The following is an 18,484-nucleotide window of genomic DNA, read 5'->3' as shown; positions in this document are numbered from 1 at the left end:
CCATCACTGAGTATGCAGTCCCACTTTGTCTCTTTCTTGGTTCTTACTGTGTATGTTTGAGCACACTTAAAGCCAGCTTGCAGCTACCATTCAACACAGAAAATTTACCTATACACTTATCTGCTTACCAAGTAAAACAGTAGAAAACAATATAATGAGAAAAATCATACTTAAATAGCTTTGGAGAAAAAAAAAGAGGCTTCCAGGGGGTAATTTTAAAAGTCCTCTGGATTCTGATGCCAAATAATTTTAAAAGTTAAAGCAATTGCAGTAAACTCATTCTAAGCCATTTTTAGTTTATAATTTTCTAAAATGTTTATTCCTCGAAAGTTAATATTGGTTACATTGTGCTACAGAAAAAAAGTCAAAATAGCTTATAAGCTCCAATTATTGGATTTTAAATTAGGATTCTTACCTACAAAATGAGAAAGTCAGTAAACTATATTTTCATTAACTAAATTTGAATATAATGTTCTCTCTTTTTAAAGAATTTTAAAAGCCTTAATAGGCCTGTTGCAAAACCATTTTAAAGATCAGTCTCAGGGCTTCCCTGGTGGTGCAGTGGTTGAAAGTCCACCTGCCGATGCAGGGGACACAGGTTCGTGCCCTGGTCCAGGAGAATCCCACATGCTGCGGAGCGGCTGGGCCCATGAGCCATGGCCACTGAGCCTGTGCGTCCGGAGCCTGTGCTCCACAACGGGAGAGGCCACAGCTGTGAGAGGCCCGCGTACCGAAAAAAAAAAAAAAAAAAAAAAAAAAAAAAAAAAAAAGATCAATCTCAGCATTATTCATTAAGTTCATTTGGGGGTTAGTCTTCAAGATCCCAGACCAGAGGATGCTCTTGTGGGTTTGGCCAAATGGAGCCCTGGTACCTGACTTTGTTCCCTTTTTGGATAGTTTTCTGATGGAATGAGATTAGTAGTGATCACTGTGTCGTGTTTGGATGGTCTCAACCGTTGTCATCCGCTGTTATTTCCTTCATTCTGAGTAATACAAATTTTTCCATATGTTTTCCAAGAATAAGCTGTATCTGAAATCAACGCCAGTAGATTTCAGGTGCCAAAGGTCAAAGGTACTCATGTTCACCTACTGTGTGCAAAATGTGGGCTTTTTCCTTTTTGGTGTACCTTACTGTGTAGTACACTAATATGGGAGTTGAAATTCAAAGTGTTTGCTTTCTTTCAATATTTCTACTGATATTTTTAAGTTAGTCCCCCAATATTGATATAATAAGGGAACTAATGGGAGTAAAGACAGCAATGGGTGTTGGTTTATTTGCATTTGCATTTTCATCAATGGGAGATTGAAAAGAAGTTCAATTTAAGGAGAGGATGGGAGTTTTGTTTTATATTTGGTCAAACCAAAACTAAAAAAAGGATAAGTTAAAAATATTAGCTTTGAAGGTATACTACTTCAAAAATACTCAAGTTTCTCATTAATTCTGCACATTTATCCTTGAGTAACTATGAATGGTCAAATGTGATATGGTTTCTTTTTAAGGAACTTTTTAGCATTTACCTTTAGGAACTCTATCAATATGTTATATTTCAGTTATTATGCATGTTCTTACCAAGAAGAAGTATTCTATGATGTCAGTAGATTACATAGAAGGTCAGTTTTAAAAATTATTTTGACATTTATTAATTACACTAAATTGTTTTATCTATTTGTAAATGACTGCTATAAACTAAGCCTTGTGACGCTCCAGTAAAATTACTACTTAGCAGAAGTTAACATTTAATCATGTTTGAGGGTGAGGGAACCTATAGTTTTTATGTCATTGTTTTGCTGCCTAGATTTAGAAAAATGATTTTGTTCATTATATTACATTATTTTACCAAGATATTACTAATATCTACCTATAAAAATGTACTTTAGAAACTACTTATTTTACACAACAAATGTATATCTACTAAACTTTTTAATCAATAAAGTACTATTGTTTATATATTTTCAAAAGTTCCGAAGGAAAATCATTTTAAACCTGGAATTCTAAAATAAACCAAACAATTGTGAGGGCAGGATTAAAATATTTTCAAACATGTAAACTCTCAAAACATTTATTATGCATGCAACTTTTCTTGGAACATTATCAAAAAATGTTATAATAAACCAAGGGAGCAAACCAAGGTAATGGAAAGCTTAACTCCATCCAGCAGGTGATCCAATCAGAAGAGAGATGAGAGGAGTCCAAGGTGATGATGGAAACAGATCCAAGGGTGACAGACCCAGAGATTGGCCATGGACAGAGGCTCTGGGAGCTTTTCTCCAAGAAATGATCATTGTGATGGACGTCCTGATAGGTAAGGACGTTTTGAGAGAAGATCCATGTCTCTGGAAGTGAGTTTTGGGGATAAATTAGAAAAAGACACACTAAAAAATTATTTTGAGGATGTTTTTCTAGAACACTAAAAAAATTATTAGCTCCAAGAGAAACAAATTTGTACAAAATAAGAAATGTGATCACAGTATACTATGTGACCCAGGTATGAATAAAATTTACATGGGAATAATAATGGAAGCAAAGAATATTGAGCTAGCCAAATATTGTTATATAAGTATATTGGAGGAATGGGGGTGGGTGGTTGTGCAAGTGTGTATATACTTGTGTGTGCAAACACCTGAAAGACCCCTGCCTATCTAGGGGTGGGGAGAGCTATAACACCTATATCCTCTTCTGTAAGTGGACCGTCAATAGGTAACAGCTAAACTGAGAAAACCAAGACTCGCAGTATAGTCATTTTATTTAGAAATATGGAGGTAAACTCCAAAAGAAATAGCTAAGAAAGTTGAAAGTGCTTGTCCCTGTGAAGCAGAAATGGGGGGTGAGAGGCAGTGCTTTATTTTATTTTATTTTATTTTATTTTTTTTTGCGGTATGCGGGCCTCTCACTGTTGTGGCCTCTCCCGTTGCGGAGCACAGGCTCCGGACGCGCAGGCCCAGCGGCCATGGCTCACAGGCTCAGCTGCTCCGCGGCACGTGGGATCCTCCCGGACCAGGGCACGAACCCGTGTCTCCTGCATCGGCAGGCGGACTCTCAACCACTGTGCCACCAGGGAAGCCCCAGTGCTTTATTTTTATAATGAACATTGTGGAGCTGTTTGACTTTGAAAACAGGTACAACTTTGATTAAAATATAAATTTTTAAAAGAAACATAAATAGATAAATATGTACATACATGTATGTGTGTATACATATATATATTCAGATTTCACTTAATTCTAGCCACTATTCAATATTCAACTTTACACAAGAAGAGAGAAACCTTAAAACAGAAGCTCAAAATGTCTTGAATATGTCTTTATTTTGAGAATGAACAGGGACTCCTTTCAGAATCTGATGTAAATGAAGATCTCTCTACCAAGAAAAAATGAACTCAAAATTCCAGAGAGTTCCACAGACTTCCTGAAGCCCATTTATGGATCCTCTGGACATCCACATATCACAACTTAAGAACCCTTCCTTTGAAGGAAATGTAATAAATATGTAGACACCTGAAAGGGCTTCACTGCTCCCCCGAGGGGCCTTCCTTGGTGGGGACAGTAGGCATGGGGTATGACATTACACCTTCTCATGCAGGTCACCCTTCCAAGCAGATCTCAAAGAGAGCCAGACTCTGAGCCTCTGAAGTTATTTCCTGCCCTCAGTGGTTTTGAGACCTGAGGACAGTGTTCCTCTCTTTGTTTCAAGAATGAAGGAAAACAATTCACCTCTACCTTGGACATCTGATTGCACAGACCTGATCTCTATGCATTTCCTCTCCATTACCAATGCTGTTGAGTCAGAAAGTGTTGGTGCATGGTTTCATCTTCTGGACCCAATTTGGCCATAAAAGATGAAAGAAACCAAAACCAGATTCTTTTCACATTAAAAATGATGAAGGCCCCATGGAATCTGGTACATGAATGTTTGCTCTTAGCGTTTTCCCCAGATTTTGAGTCATTTGCAAGGGTCCATGTTAGGGTTGTGAGACATATTAAAGAAGACACACACAGACAAAAACCCCACTTAATTAAGAAGTATTAGGTGAAGTTCTAGTCCGGAGTGGTTGTGAACCAGTGAGTTTTCACAGTTGCACATTAACTGGCTGTTGAGTAAGCCACCAATTGCTCTCTTTGGTGATCTACAATTCACATACAACCTGCTGCCAAAATCAAGGGATGCCAAATCACATTAGTTATAAAATGCAGAAGAATATTTAAGGTGCTCTTTTTTGCACGTTGGCAGGCATCCCTACCTAAAAGAAAGAAATTAAGATTTTGCCAGATACTCACACAACAGAGAAGAAATTTTTTTTATTTTTCAGCCTTTCTAGAACTGGTCAATTGCAAAACTACCCTCTCCTCCCCAATTATATTTTGAAAAAGGTAAAAAGCTACCTCAGAAAGTACTAGTTTTCCATATTTGGGCCTGTAGTCAATTGAATTTCACCAAAGCCCTCTCAGTTTCTTTGCTCTTTTCAATAAAAGCCCTTGTAAGCAGGAATATACAGTGAAATTATTTTTCTCTATTAGTTGAGAGGCTTCCCTTAATGTTTTTTCCACATTAAATAAAAACAAAGACTTCCAAAGGAATTAAAAAATAAGTAAGAATAAAATCAGAAAAAGCACATATTAGTCACATGCAGAGTCATAAGGATATGAAAAAAAACATGTCAAATGGTTTAGCACTTAAGAGGTACTTCTGTAACAGCCATTTAGAGGAGAGGGCTGTAAGCCACCCCATACCTGTAATCACCATGACCTTCAGAATTATGGGTCAGAATCCAGCCAGCCCACCTCACAGCCAACATGCCCTTAATCAGAGGCAAAGTAGAAGTGCATTTTTAATTCCATCAGTCATATTTTAACCGATCTATCTCAGTACCCAAGACAGGATAATTTGCAAGAGGGCATTTAATAATACTTTTTAAATAGTGGGGAAGGGCAATTGGAAAAATAAATGAAATCTTCCATTCACTCAGAAGCTCTATTTGCACTAATGTCATTAGCACCCCCTTCCTCCAAAGCTCTTTCTCTACTTGTCTTATTTACTGGTTTACTAACTGAAAGATGAATTGAGGCTACCAAACCTTTTAGAGTCAGAACTCTCTCCTGGATGGCAGGACCAAGATATACATTTACTTCAGCTCTGTAATCCCAGTGTTTTAGTGTCTTGCCTAATGCTCCTTGACTTCAAATGTTTAAGAGACTGTTTTGTCTCTTTCAGACCTACACACATACACCCGGAACACGTCAAGAACTCTATTTAAATTTCTTCTCTTCCCTTGATGGTCCTCCAAGGGCACAGCTGAAGCTCTTGATCGCCTACACTAAACCCCAACTTTATCAGAATAACCTGCTTCTGCCAAAAAGCCAAAGGCTTCACCAACCTTCCATGGCAATCCCGTCCCCTTGCTATTGATTGCTTTAGGAATGGTCTTATGCAATTTTGGCCACTCACTCACCAAGAGACATCTGCTGGAGTTTGCATGGGAAGACATGCTTTTCAAAAGACATACAGAAAAAAAGACCCACATTTTCTCTGGGCAATGTCTGGAGGTGATGCCTACGATTGTTGTAGGCTCTTGTTACGCTCAATGGATGGTGGGGCCGAGAGGGTTACAGACAGAAGCTAACAGTGTCTGAAACCTGCCCTCCCTCAGGACACCTTGTGATGTGAATTAAGGAATTCCCTTGTTCTTCGAGCCAGCTGGGTTGGGGTTTTCTGATCCTTGCAGCAGACAGCAGCCTGAGGTATTCAGAGGGTAATCCAGAGGACCTTTACCCAGGGCATATTCCTCTTTGGGTCTTTGTTCTTTGCTAGTATTTTCACAATCCCACCCCCAGGGTATAATAAGTAGATAAACCAAAGAGGAAAACATCCCTAGGCCACAACACTCATAAAATTTCCCTTAACATCATCTGAAATAGGGCCAGATTTCTTGAAAAAAATCTCAAGATATATCTTTGGGAAAAGCTGGGAAACTAAGTTATAATAATTACCAATGATATCAAGTAGCACTCCTGCAGAGTGAGCTTGTGGGCAATAACCATTTGATTAATTACTTCCATTCGTATGGAGAGCTTAAAGAAAAAAAGTGACAATACTTTTTAAAAAAGAACTATCCAGAAGTGATAGAATTAAGTTAAAGTAGGGAGGCATAAATTTAAAAAGAAAAAAAGCAAATATAACAAACGGATAGAGTTCTCCCCAACCAAGAGAACTTCACAGAGTTTGCTTAAGAGATTTCAATTCTAAATAAATCACATTTTACAATCACCAGTGGAAAAGGACAATAAGCAACTTAATCACCAGTTGTGTATTATCAACATTGAGATCTACAATTTATGCTTCTTTAAGTGGACTACTGAACATGGTGGGGGTGTCTACAGAGAACTGGATCAACTTATTGACAATGGCAACAAGGCTCACAAACTATTATGTATAGAATGGATAAACAACAAGGTCCTACTGTATACCACAGGGAACTATATTCAATATGCTGATAAAACATAATGGAAAAGAATATGAAAAAAAATATATATATATATAACTGAATCACTTTGCTGTACAGCAGAAATTAACACAACATTGTAAATCAACTATACTTCAATAAAATAATTTTTAAAAAAAAACCATGGAGTAGGGGCTTCCCTGGTGGCACAGTGGTTGAGAGTCCGCCTGCCGATTTAGGGGACGCGGGTTCGTGCCCCGGTCCGGGAATATCCCACATGCCGCGGAGCAGCTGGGCCTGTGAGCCATGGCCGCTGAGCCTGCGCGTCCGGAGCCTGTGCTCCACAACGGGAGCGGCCACAACAGTGAGAGGCCCGCGTACCGCAAAAAAACAAAAAACAAAAAACAAAAAAAAACCATGGAGTAGGGGCCCAACAGTCAGAGGTGGTGTTGGGACGTCATGGGTTTCAGCTAGTTGCTGGGATAACATTCAACGCATCAAGTTAGGAATAGAGGACTGTGACCTAACTAGCTTCCCTGCACTTCCTGGAGCATCTGGGTGAATGTCATTCTGCTTTCTTTCAAACAGATGAAACTGACTCTTCAGATGGAATTGATAGACTGAAAGACTGAGACTGAAAGACTGAGTCTAATGTGGTAAGAAGCTGTTAAAAGATTAGCATTGGCTTTGGGTGGAAAAACAATTATGCTGAATTACAAAGACATCTGCCACACACTCAGCAAACGATCAGAGAAGCCAGATTTTCCTCACATTTTACTTCCTGGACCCTTTTCAATTTTCAAATAGAATACAGTGCTCTGATTATTTTCCTTAAATAAAAATCAGAACAAACGTAGCCGGATACTGTTCCCTATAGGACCTTTTTTTTTCCAACTACTTACCCAGCAGGAAATAAAAGTGACATCCTCTATTTCTATAGTGCTTCACAATTTTCAAAATTATTTAATGGGCATTCATTCGATAAACAACATTTGTTCATTCATTTGCATTAATTCACTTGATAAAAAACAACAAACTTAAGCTTCTTGCAGCTCTGCTTAAAGCAATTCTACAAAGACAGGGTGTGCATTCCTGTCTGCTGTCCCATTCATTCATTCATTCGTTCAATAAATATTCATTGCCTACAATGTACCAGACACTGTTCTAAACGCTGGGAGCATAGCAGTGGGAAAAGAAATGGACAAAATCCCTGTCCTCCTGTCACTTACATCCTCATAAACACAATATAACTGTTTTGCATATTTCCAACTGGTTATGGGCCCATCATTAGCAAACGCTTAGTTTTTCTCTGTGCTGCATTAAGTATACAAGGAGGTTTAAATAACTTTTTGAAGGAGCAAGACCCAAAAACTAATACATTGAGACAGTATGGGGAAAGTTTATTAATTCACGAAGGGAAAAATTCAGTCTTCTTTGAAGTATTTCTCAAGTAAGATTTCCACTCACTGTAAATCCAGCGAAGAATAAGGAACATCTCAGTACTTCTTACACCCATTTATCACACACAGATTCATTATGTGCAGGGCATAGTACATTTGTTTTCACTTGAATACATACATCAATTCCTCGATGTTAGTAAAATTATTTAAAATATCAAGATTAAACACACACATCTTGGAAAAGCAGAGTGAAGTTAACTTTGTTGTCAGGCTTCTGTAAGTTAATAGATATGATATGCTTAAAACTGCCTAGCAGGGGCTTCCCTGGTGGCGCAGTGGTTGAGAGTCCGCCTGACGATGCAGGGGACGCTGGTTCGTGCCCCGGTCCGGGAAGATCCCACATGCCGCGCAGCGGCTGGGCCCGTGAGCCATGGCCGCTGACCCTGTGCATCCGGAGCCTGTGCTCCGCAACGGAGCACAGCAGTGAGAGGCCCGCGTACCAGAAAAAACAAAAACGGACAAACAAAAAACTGCCTGTCAAAGGGCAAGCATTCGATAAATGTTATTAGTACTATTTCACCACGTTTAAAGATGAGAAAACCCAGGCCCAGAGAGGCAACTTGCCCAAGGGGCAAAGCTAGTTGGTGATTGTAGAGGGACCTAGCCCCTCGAGGGGCTCATCCTGTGGGGATGGGCACAGCTGCAAAGGAGAAAAAATAAGCGTCCTCTCTTCAAGGGAAAACCTGTCCTTCTCTGCATCAGTTCAAATTAGTAATCTAAAAAAATTAATCTTCTTTAGGACTGTTCTTACCCCTCAGATGCCTCCACACAGCAAAACTTTTGTCAAAATAGCTGATTCTGTACAAGTTCCATTCTCCCAGGTTCCCTTTAATTACTAAAACATTTACCCAGAATGATAGAGGCATGGTTAGTTAGCATGATGACTTCTTTAGACTGACCCTGCTAGATCACACAGGGAACTTTTAGTGAGGGGGTGTTGTATTTTCGTTTAAATGTATCCTTTCCGAAGCTCAGCACTACAGCGTTCACTGATGCTCCGAGGACGGAGCATGCGCACATTTGCCGACGCCCTCTGCGCTACAGCCACCCCCGTCCCCCGCCCCATAAGGCCTATTGGGAGAATATCTTTCTTGTCTACAAGGCTCCGGGGGTTGCCGCTGGAAATGACTCTAAACTGAGAAGTCCTACTGCTTCCTTTGGGCTGATAGAATCCCTTCACCTTGGAGGGGCCATTAGAGCATCGGCTGGCCTTCTGGAATGGTCCTCAATGGTCCAGTCCTCAATGGCAGATTGAGGACCAGTGTTGCATCTGTGTATGTGATCTGACCATGGTCCGTTCGGTCTCTCACCTTAACTCTGGAGGCGCCGTCAGAGCCCTCAGAGCACTGAAGCCGCACCCCTCTCCTCCTTCCGCTGCTTGAGGCTGTTTCTATTTCTCTGAAATCTGGACGCTAGATAAGCTCTGGCTTTAGTTACAAAACCCAAAGGACGCTAGAAAGCCAAGCACGGGTGCCAAGCTGCTCGGACCCGCAGCCTTCATCAAGGACCTGGTTGCAACTGCAATCCTTACAGTTTTAGAAAGGAATCTCATTCCAAGGACAGAAAGAATCATCTGGTATCACATGGGGTAGATTTATTGGTCAAAGGCCTAATGATAAGAGAATTATAAAATCTTCTTAGTCTGTTATTTAAAAGATACAAAAGCATTTAGCGGCCTTCAAATGATAAATGCATAAACATAAGTTTAAGAGATTCTGTTGCCCTCTGTCTGTAAGTCCACTCATGAGCCAAGGGAAGGCTCTGAACCCTTGAGAGAACTATGTCTGGCTGATCCTCCGGGGACACGAGGTGACAGATGCACTGAGTCTCCTTGAGAATCATTTTCCCCCAACAGCCTTGAGCCATGGAATAACAGAGTTGTGTGCGGCAACCTTGGCAAAAGCATATAGTCACGCTGGTCGTCGAGTTCAAGAGGAGGTCAAGAATTGTGCAGTACACACCACGCATTACAGGCTATTTGTGGAAAGCCTCATGTGTATTTTCCTTAAAGGACGACCGTACGGTGAGGAGATGAAGCTGGCAGTCTGGTGTTTAGAGAATCGGTATCACAAACAGAGTAAGTGCAAAAGGGGAATTTCACAAACAAATATTTAACTCACAGGGAGATGTGCTGAGATGACAGAGGAAAATGTTTTCCATGGAACATTAAGTTAGGTGACTGTGCCCAAGGTGACAGAACAGTCACAGCTTGCTACAGTGATTCATTTACTGTCCTGCCGACACAAACCTACCCAGTAAGCCATGAAATTGCATCTGGAGGCAAACTGTGGCCAAGCCCAGGAAGACCATCTATCACTTTCTGGGATGACTTTTAAAAATTAAAAATAGGAAAGACTCCATAAAAATTAAAAATAAGAAAGGCTTCATTGTGGGACAAGTCTCATTGCGACTAAGAAAGTAACTCCCTCTAGCTTTCTAGTTACAGAACTAGAGATGAAATGAGGGTTTAGCTAAAGGACCTCCAAAAATAAGCGAGTTAAGAGACTCTCTCCTCTGCTGTTTTCAGACCCTGGCTTTGTGCGCCAAGGCGCTAGCAGGGGAGTGACTGAAGCCCTGGGAGATATGTTTCTGTGCCTTCTAGAGAGAACTGCACCCAATCATAGTTACCTCTGCTTTCTGACAGCATCCGATCCAGAATAAAACCCTGCTTCCTTGAACCCTCACCAAAATCACCTACCACCAGCCCAAACCCTGTAAGAAGTTCTTTCTAATCTCCACTTACTGAGATGCCCCACAATTCTCCATGGAGTGAACACATTGTTGAACACATTGATAAACCCAAACTTTCTTCCACTGCAGGTGGATTCCTGGCCATCTCTGTCCGGAGGTCATTATCAGTGTAATAACAGAAGAAAGTGCTGGTACCATCTTATAGTTCAATCAGAGGCAGGCAGCTCCCTTGTGCTGTGTCAATACATATCATCCAAAGAGGCAGCTAATGTGGAAAATTCAAATTTCTCTCTTTTAAGAGTCACTCAATCATTCTTTAAAACAGTATCAAAAATCACTAGTCAATACGTACTTGTAGCCTCTTTCCCTGTCTCTACCTCTAAGGAGAATTCTAGGTCATCCTTCCAATCTCCTTGGCCACCTACCCAACTAGCAATGACACTGACTGGCTTGATCAGCTCTGGGCCGTTGCTGGTGTCACATCTGGGCAGTGGTGAGAACGAAAGCACATGAAAGACTCATGGGAGGTGAAACCAGCCCACGTGACAAGGGCTGAGCTGGGGAAGTAGAGGAGGGAAGAGAGTCTGCATCAGGTGGGTTTAGAGGGGCCCATTTTGGAGATGAGGTCAGAGTCAGGAAAGAGAAGTAGTAGAGAACTTGGATGTGGATATGAGGAGGGAAAAGAAGTTTAAATAAATGTTCCTCACTACTATATATAAAACAGATAACTAATAAGGACCTACTATATAGCACAGGGAACTCTACTCAATACTATGTAATGACCTATATGGGAAAAGAATGTTAAAAGAGAGTGGATCTATGTATATGTATAACTGATTCACTGTGCTTTCCTGCAGAAAGTAATGCAACATTGTAAATCACCTAGACTCCAATTTAAAAAAAAAAAAAGAAATCTTCCTGTGCTTTATAAAAGTACCACACATCCCTCCACCCTCTCTCCCCTGTTCACCTTGGTCTTTGGGGACAGAAGGTGGGAATGATTTCGATTTCATTATCTCTTGTTGGTGGTCTTTTTTTCAATTTTCTCCCTCCCCCCAGTGACTGAGCCATATGAGAGCTGAGCCAAAAAATTCAGCTCAAGGGTACTTAGATTTTGCCCACATCCCAGCCCTCTCCTGAGCCCACCCCACCTTCCTGTGTTTATATAGCACTCACAGAGGGTGAGGCAGAATGGCCTACAGAATCATTATTTCTAATTGTCAGGTCTGTCTCCCTTACTGAAATGTGGGTTCCTTGAGGGCCGGGCCTGGACCCTTCTTATTTAATCCCCTGTGTACAGGGGTGCCTAGCATGAGGTACTCACTCAGCATACTTTGTTTTGTTAAGTAAGTGTCATCCGGCCTCCTGTTCCAGCCATCACCACCAGCTCTGTCAGCGACAAGTCTTGGGAGAGACCCACGTAAGTCAGCCGGCATTGTCTCCTCCTGAATGCTTCTGCCTCTCTCGTCTCTTTCTTTTCTTTTCCAATCCAGGCCCTATTGTAGAATAGTAATAATTAATGCTGCTTACAGACCCTGTGCTAAGCCCTTTATATTCTTTTTTTTTTTTTTTTTTTTTTTTTTTTTGCGGTACGTGGTCCTCTCACCGTTGTGGCCTCTCCCGTTGCGGAGCACAGGCTCTGAACATGCAGGCTCAGCGGTCACGGCTCACGGGCCCAGCCGCTCCACGGCACGTGGGATCCTCCCAGACCGGGGCACGAACCTGCGTCCCCTGCACTGGCAGGCGGACTCTCAACCGCTGCGCCACCAGGGAAGCCCTATATTCTTTTTTAATACATTCTTTTTTATCTTCTTTTCCATTTTGGTTTATAACAGGATATTGAATATAGTTCCCTGTGCTATACAGTAGTACCTTGTTGTCTGTCCATTCTATATATAATAGTTTGCATCTGCTAATCCCAAACTCCCAGTCCACCCCTCCTGCATCCCCCTTACCCCCTGGCAACCAAAAGTCTGTTCTCTATGTCTGTTTCTGTTTTGTAGATATGTTCATTTGTGTCATACTTTAGATTCCACATATAAGTGATATCATATGGTATTTGTCTTTCTCTTTCTGACTTACGTAGTACGATAATCTCTGGGTCCATCCATGTTGCTGCAAATGGCATCATTTCATTCTTTTTTATGGCCGAGTAGTATTCCATTGTATATGCAATGTTTCTGTAGAGAAATTAGCTGATAGCCTGGTGGGGGCTCCCTTGTAATTAACTCTTTTTCTCTTGCTGCCTTGAAAATCCTCTCTTTAACTTTTGCCATTTTAATTATACTATGTCTTGATGTAGGTCTGTTTGGATTCATCTTGTTTGGGACTCTCTGTGCTTCCTGTACCTGGATATCTGTTTCCTTCTTTATTTTGGGGAATTTCTCAGCCATAATTTCTTTAAATACATTTTCAATCCCCTTTTCTCTTTCTTCTCCTTCTGGAATCCCTATTATGCATAGATTGGCACACTTTATATTATCCTACAGGCCTCTTATTGCTTTCATCTTTTTTTTTTCATTTGTCTTTCTGTCTGCTCTTCTGATTGGGTGACTTCCATTATTCTATCTTCCAGATCACTTATTCATTCTTCTGCATTATTAATTCTGCTATTCATTGCCTTTAGCTCTGCTTTCATCTCAGCAAATGAGTTTTCTAATTTTTCTTGGCTCCTCTTTATAGTTTCTAGTTCCTTTTTACAGTACTCTGCATTTCTGTTGATAGCCTTTCTTAATTCCTTCAGTATTTTCAGTATCTCCTTTTTGAAATTGGTGTCTATTAGACTGAAGAAGTCTGTTTCATTGTTTTTTTCTTTCAGGGGAATTCTCTTGGTCTTGGTCTTTTAACTGGGAGTGGTTCCTCTGCTTCTTCATCTTGCTTATATTTCTCTTACTCTGTGAGTTTAAGAGAAACAATTATCTACTGTAGCATTGGAGGGCTATTGATATGTGGGAGCATCGCTGTGTAGCTTGTGTGAGTTTAATGTTTTTGGTGCGAGGGCTGTTTTTAGTATTGATGCCTGCTGCCTCTTTCCTCAGTGTGTGCTGGCCATTATCCCCTTGATAGGGGTTGTGCAGATGTGGTGGCTGGCACCCTCTCCCAGAACCTATGATGACAGTGGCTCACACCTGCCCTCAGAGCCCACAGCGGTGGAGGTGGGTGGCTCACACTACCGGAGTCCACCTCTGCAGAGCTCATGTGGGTGGTATACTGTCCCCTGAGAGTGCACGCATGCAGGGAAAGAGGCTGCATTGGTGGCTCCCACCCCTCCCCTTGTGTGCCCCCCAACAATGGTGCCTTGCCTCTATGGCGGGCCTGGGCTTCCTCCACACACACCCTCGGTTGTGGCAGCGCCCACACTCCAGCCCCTTCAGGCTGTCTCCACGCAGCCAACACCAGTCCTTTCCCTTAGTCCAACCTCAAAAGCCCAAGCTTCAGCACCCAGCTCCTCCCTGCCCCGCCCCGCACTGGCAGACACAAGTGTCAGGCTTGGGAGTGCTGGGCAGCACTGACTGTGCAGTTCTCCCTCTGCTCTGGCTGCAGCAAACCAGTTGCTGCACTCTGCTCCAAGGCACTGAAGCTCCCCCTCCATCCCAGCTGATCTCCCCACCAGTGAGGGGGCTCCCCAGGGTGCAGGAACCTTTCCTTTTTCACAGCTCCCTCCCAGGGGCTCAGGTCCCATCCCGATTCCTTTCTCTCTCTTTTTTTTCTTTTTTCTTTTGTCCTACTCAGTTACATGGGGGTTTTCTTGCCCTTTCAGAAGTCTGAGGTCTTCTGCCAGCATTCAGTGGATGTTCTCTGAGAACCATTCCATGTGTAGGTGTATTTTTGATGTATTTGTGGGAGGAGGTGAGCTCCATGTTCTACTACTCTGCCATCTTGATCGCTCCCCCTAGATACTTTACTTATACTAATTCTCATAACAATTCTGTGAGGTAGGCATTATTTTTCCATTTAAGGTTAGAAATCTGAATCTTAAAGAAGTTTCATGATGTGCCTGGAACCAAGCTGCAAGTAACAGAAGTGGGGCCTGGGTTTCAGACTTTTCACTGCTGTGTCGTGAAGAACAAACTGAATCTCACACAAAACCCTCCATCAGGCCTACCCTGTGTTATCAGACTTATCTCTCATCACCTCCCCAGAGTTGACTCAACAGGACCAGCAGGATTCTCTCCCCATGTGCCCACAACTTGGCTCTGCTGTTGTTCTTCCTGAGGACCACCCCTGGCCTGGCTTCCCATCTTACCCACCCATCCCCAGAGGGCCAAGTCAAATGTCTCCACATCACAAAGCCATGCTTTCTCCATCCTCCACTGCTATGATGGTGCTTCTCTCTCACATTTAGTGTGATCTTCTCTTATAACACTTATTATATTCTGCCTCAAATGAGAGAAGTTCTGATGCACATCTTTGTACCTCATCCTTCTTTACCTTCCCAATGAGGCACAGTAACAGCAAACACATATACAGCTTACTTATTGGGTGTCTGGGAATAGTCTAAACAGTGTACATGTGTTCAGTAGCTGAATCCTTATAATAACTCCATAAGGTATCAGAGATGGCAGGAAATTTGCCTGGGGTCACAAAACCCACATGTAGCAGCGGCAGGGTTAGACAGTCCAGCACCAGTGCCTGGCCAGGAACCAACAAGCCAGGCTGCCTACACATAGCAGGATCTCAGGAAGTGTTTTCTGAGTCAAAGAATGAATGAATACACAACAAAATGAATTCAAGGCAACAAATTCAGTGTGAAATTAACCAAGCCAGTCATAGTTTGGGGCTTATTTGACATCCAGTTGCCTCAAATTCATGGCATTATAAAGAATTATTTTGTATTAATCAGTCACTTTTTTCATTCATCCAACAAATATTCTCTACAGACTATGTGCCAGGCCCAGGATTAAAAGCACATGAGTTTTTGCTCTTGACAGCCTACAACCATGCATGAGAAGAGCTTTCAGGTGCCCACCATTTGCACTGGGTGAGGGGGTTGTATAGAAATGTGCTATCAGGACTTTATACGTGGCTTTCTTTCTGCAGTGAACCGTGACTGAAGCAGCAGTTCAATCCAGGATGATTCTCCCCTCCCCAGTTGACACATTTGGTGTCATAACTAGGGGTGGGGTGATACTGCATCAGGTGGGTAGAGTCTAGGGATGCTGCCAAGTATCCCGCAGTGCCCAGGACAGGCCCCATGACGAAGAGTTACACTGCCCCAAATGTCATTAGTGCCAAGGTTGAGAAACCCTGTACCAAAAATGTAAAGAAAACACCCTGTGCCCCAAATCAAAGATGCATCTAGTGTATAAATAAATCCTGGAAACCTAATACACAGTACAGTGATTACAGACAACAAAATTACATTATGAACATTAAACTTGTTAAGATACTAGACCTTAACTGTTCCCAACACTAGAAGAAATGAGAACTATATGACATGATAGGGGTGTCAGGTGATGCTACAACTGTAATATAAATGCATCAAATCAGTATGTTGTCCACTTTGAAGTTACACAGTGTTGTGTCTCAAATATAACTCAATTTTAAAAAATCAAAGATGAACAAAAAAGCTCACATTTAGGGGGTGTCTCTCAGACCCCTCAGGGAAAAGACCTGTGTAATGTTGAGAAAAATAAAAACTACAGCACTGATAAGGAAATAAGCAAAGCATACACAGCAAAATAAAATCAAGTTCAAAATAAGCCTTGAATTGGTAGTGTTGGCAAATTAATCTAATCACCGGGAATTTGGCCAATGCTGTCTGTGGTGCCTGTGTGCTGGCAAGAGGAAGATTCAGTTTCCAGCCTACCCCAGAAATACCCTCAGGAAGATGTTAGTCAGTGATCCTGCGTGCCATGGGGCTGAGGTTCTAGAATGAGAAACTGCTTCATCTGAGGTAAAACATGACTTCTAAACCTGAGGTGTACAGGACACCTGGCTCAGGAACATCCATCATTTTAGAGGTTGAATATGGACCCAGAGCACAACCCTGCAGACCAGTCCTCCAGAGAGGGGAGAGATGGCAACCCTTTACTGGCTACACAGGGCCCTCAGCACGGGCTGCTCTTGGGCTTTGAAGGAGCTCAAGGAGGGTTCCTTATCCCCCAAAATACTCCTACCCAACCCTCAGGGAGAGGAAGCACTCACTCTGATACAGGACAAGAGGGAGTAACAAATATGGATTAGCACCAGCCTGCCTGGGTTCAAACCCCAGCCCTACCCTTTTTTAGCTGTGGGATCTTAGATCAATTACTTCACCCCTCAGTACTTCAGTACTGTAATCTGTAAAATGGGGGGTGATGACCCACCATATTAGGTTCTTGGGAAAATGAAGTAAACCAATACAGGTAAAGCACTTAGGATAATCCCCTGCTCACAAGAAGTGCTATATAAACCTTGGTTGTTGTTCTTAGAACGTGAGCACCTTCAAGGAAGAGGCCACAGCTCATTTTTATGGATTTCTCTGGGCTTAACCTAGTGCTTGTGTTACTCCCAGAATATGTCTCGGTGACTTAACTCCCAAGCAATTTTGCCTTGGTTTGATGTCAATATTTTATTCAAGGAGCTCTCTCATCAATGTTGATATAATTTTGGGTTTTTCCCAAGTCACTAGATTATCTGAGTACATTTTTTGAGTTTATTTAGAGTTAGAACCAAGGGGAAATCTCACAGAAACTTAGACTTAGTACATTAAATGCTTTTTAAAAGTGTTTCGGTCAGTCTAGAGAAAAGGAACTGACAAGGGTCCACCTTGGGTGGGGATGTGGGAGTGGGCGGTGAGAAGAGGAAAACACACATCCAAATAATTTCTCATTTCCATGGAGATTTATTTTTTGTTGCATTTGCTAATTTTTATTTCTACTTGTTCATTGAGTAAAGTTCCCTAATCTAAGTGTACAGGGTGACGAGTGGTACATGTAAGCATAGATGCTTACAACCATGAGATCACGATCTGGAACAAACACTCCAGCACCCCAGAGGGTCCCCTGCCCCTTCCCAAACCACAGTCCCCTTAAAGGTAACTGCTTTCCAACCTCTATCACTATCAATTAACTTTGTGAATTTTTGAACTTCATAAAGATATTTTTCTATGCTTCTTTTATGGGAGATTTCTTGTTTTACTTTCCATGCTTAAGTCTGTGATCCATTTCAAGTATATTTTTTGTGTATGGAGTGAACTACAAGTCAAAGTTATATATATATATATATATATATATATATATATATATATATATATATATATATATATATATAATTGCTTCGTTACAATTTATTGAAAAGACTGTCATTTCCCCACTGGTTGCAGAGGTACCTTTGCTAAAAATCAGTTGACCTTCTACATAAGAGTCTGTTTCTGGACTCTCTATTCTGTTCCTTTGGTATATTTGATTATCCTCTGTCAATACCTTATTGAATTCATTATAATACTTTTATAGTTTCATAAGTTTTAAAATTTGGTACTGTACAAGTCCTCCAATTCTGTTCTTCAAACTGCCTTGGGATTCTAAGTCTTTTGCATTTCCATATAAATTTTAACTTCAACTTGTACATTTCTACCAAAACAAAAACAAAGAAACCTCAGTTGGGATTTTGATTAGGATTGCATTGAATCTACATATCAGTTGGGGAGAAATGGCCTAATAACCATATTTAACCTTTGATGTATGAGCATGGTATATATATATATATGTATTCTGTTTAGGATTTTTTTCTCTATGTTTATGAGCTATGTTGGCCTATAGTTTCCTTTCTTTTATCTCCTTTGTCAGCTTGTGGTCTCATTGTTACACTATCTTCATAAAGTAAGTTGGGAAGTGTCCCCTCTTCCTATGTTTTCTAAAAGATTACAGTTAAGATTGGTATTATTTCTTCCTAAAATATATTTAAGAATTCATC

Source organism: Kogia breviceps, chromosome 10, assembly GCF_026419965.1.
Source record: "Kogia breviceps isolate mKogBre1 chromosome 10, mKogBre1 haplotype 1, whole genome shotgun sequence".
In the NCBI taxonomy this organism is placed as follows: domain Eukaryota; kingdom Metazoa; phylum Chordata; class Mammalia; order Artiodactyla; family Physeteridae; genus Kogia; species Kogia breviceps.
The sequence above is the reverse complement of the archived record's forward strand: the minus strand, read 5'-3'. Positions refer to the sequence as shown.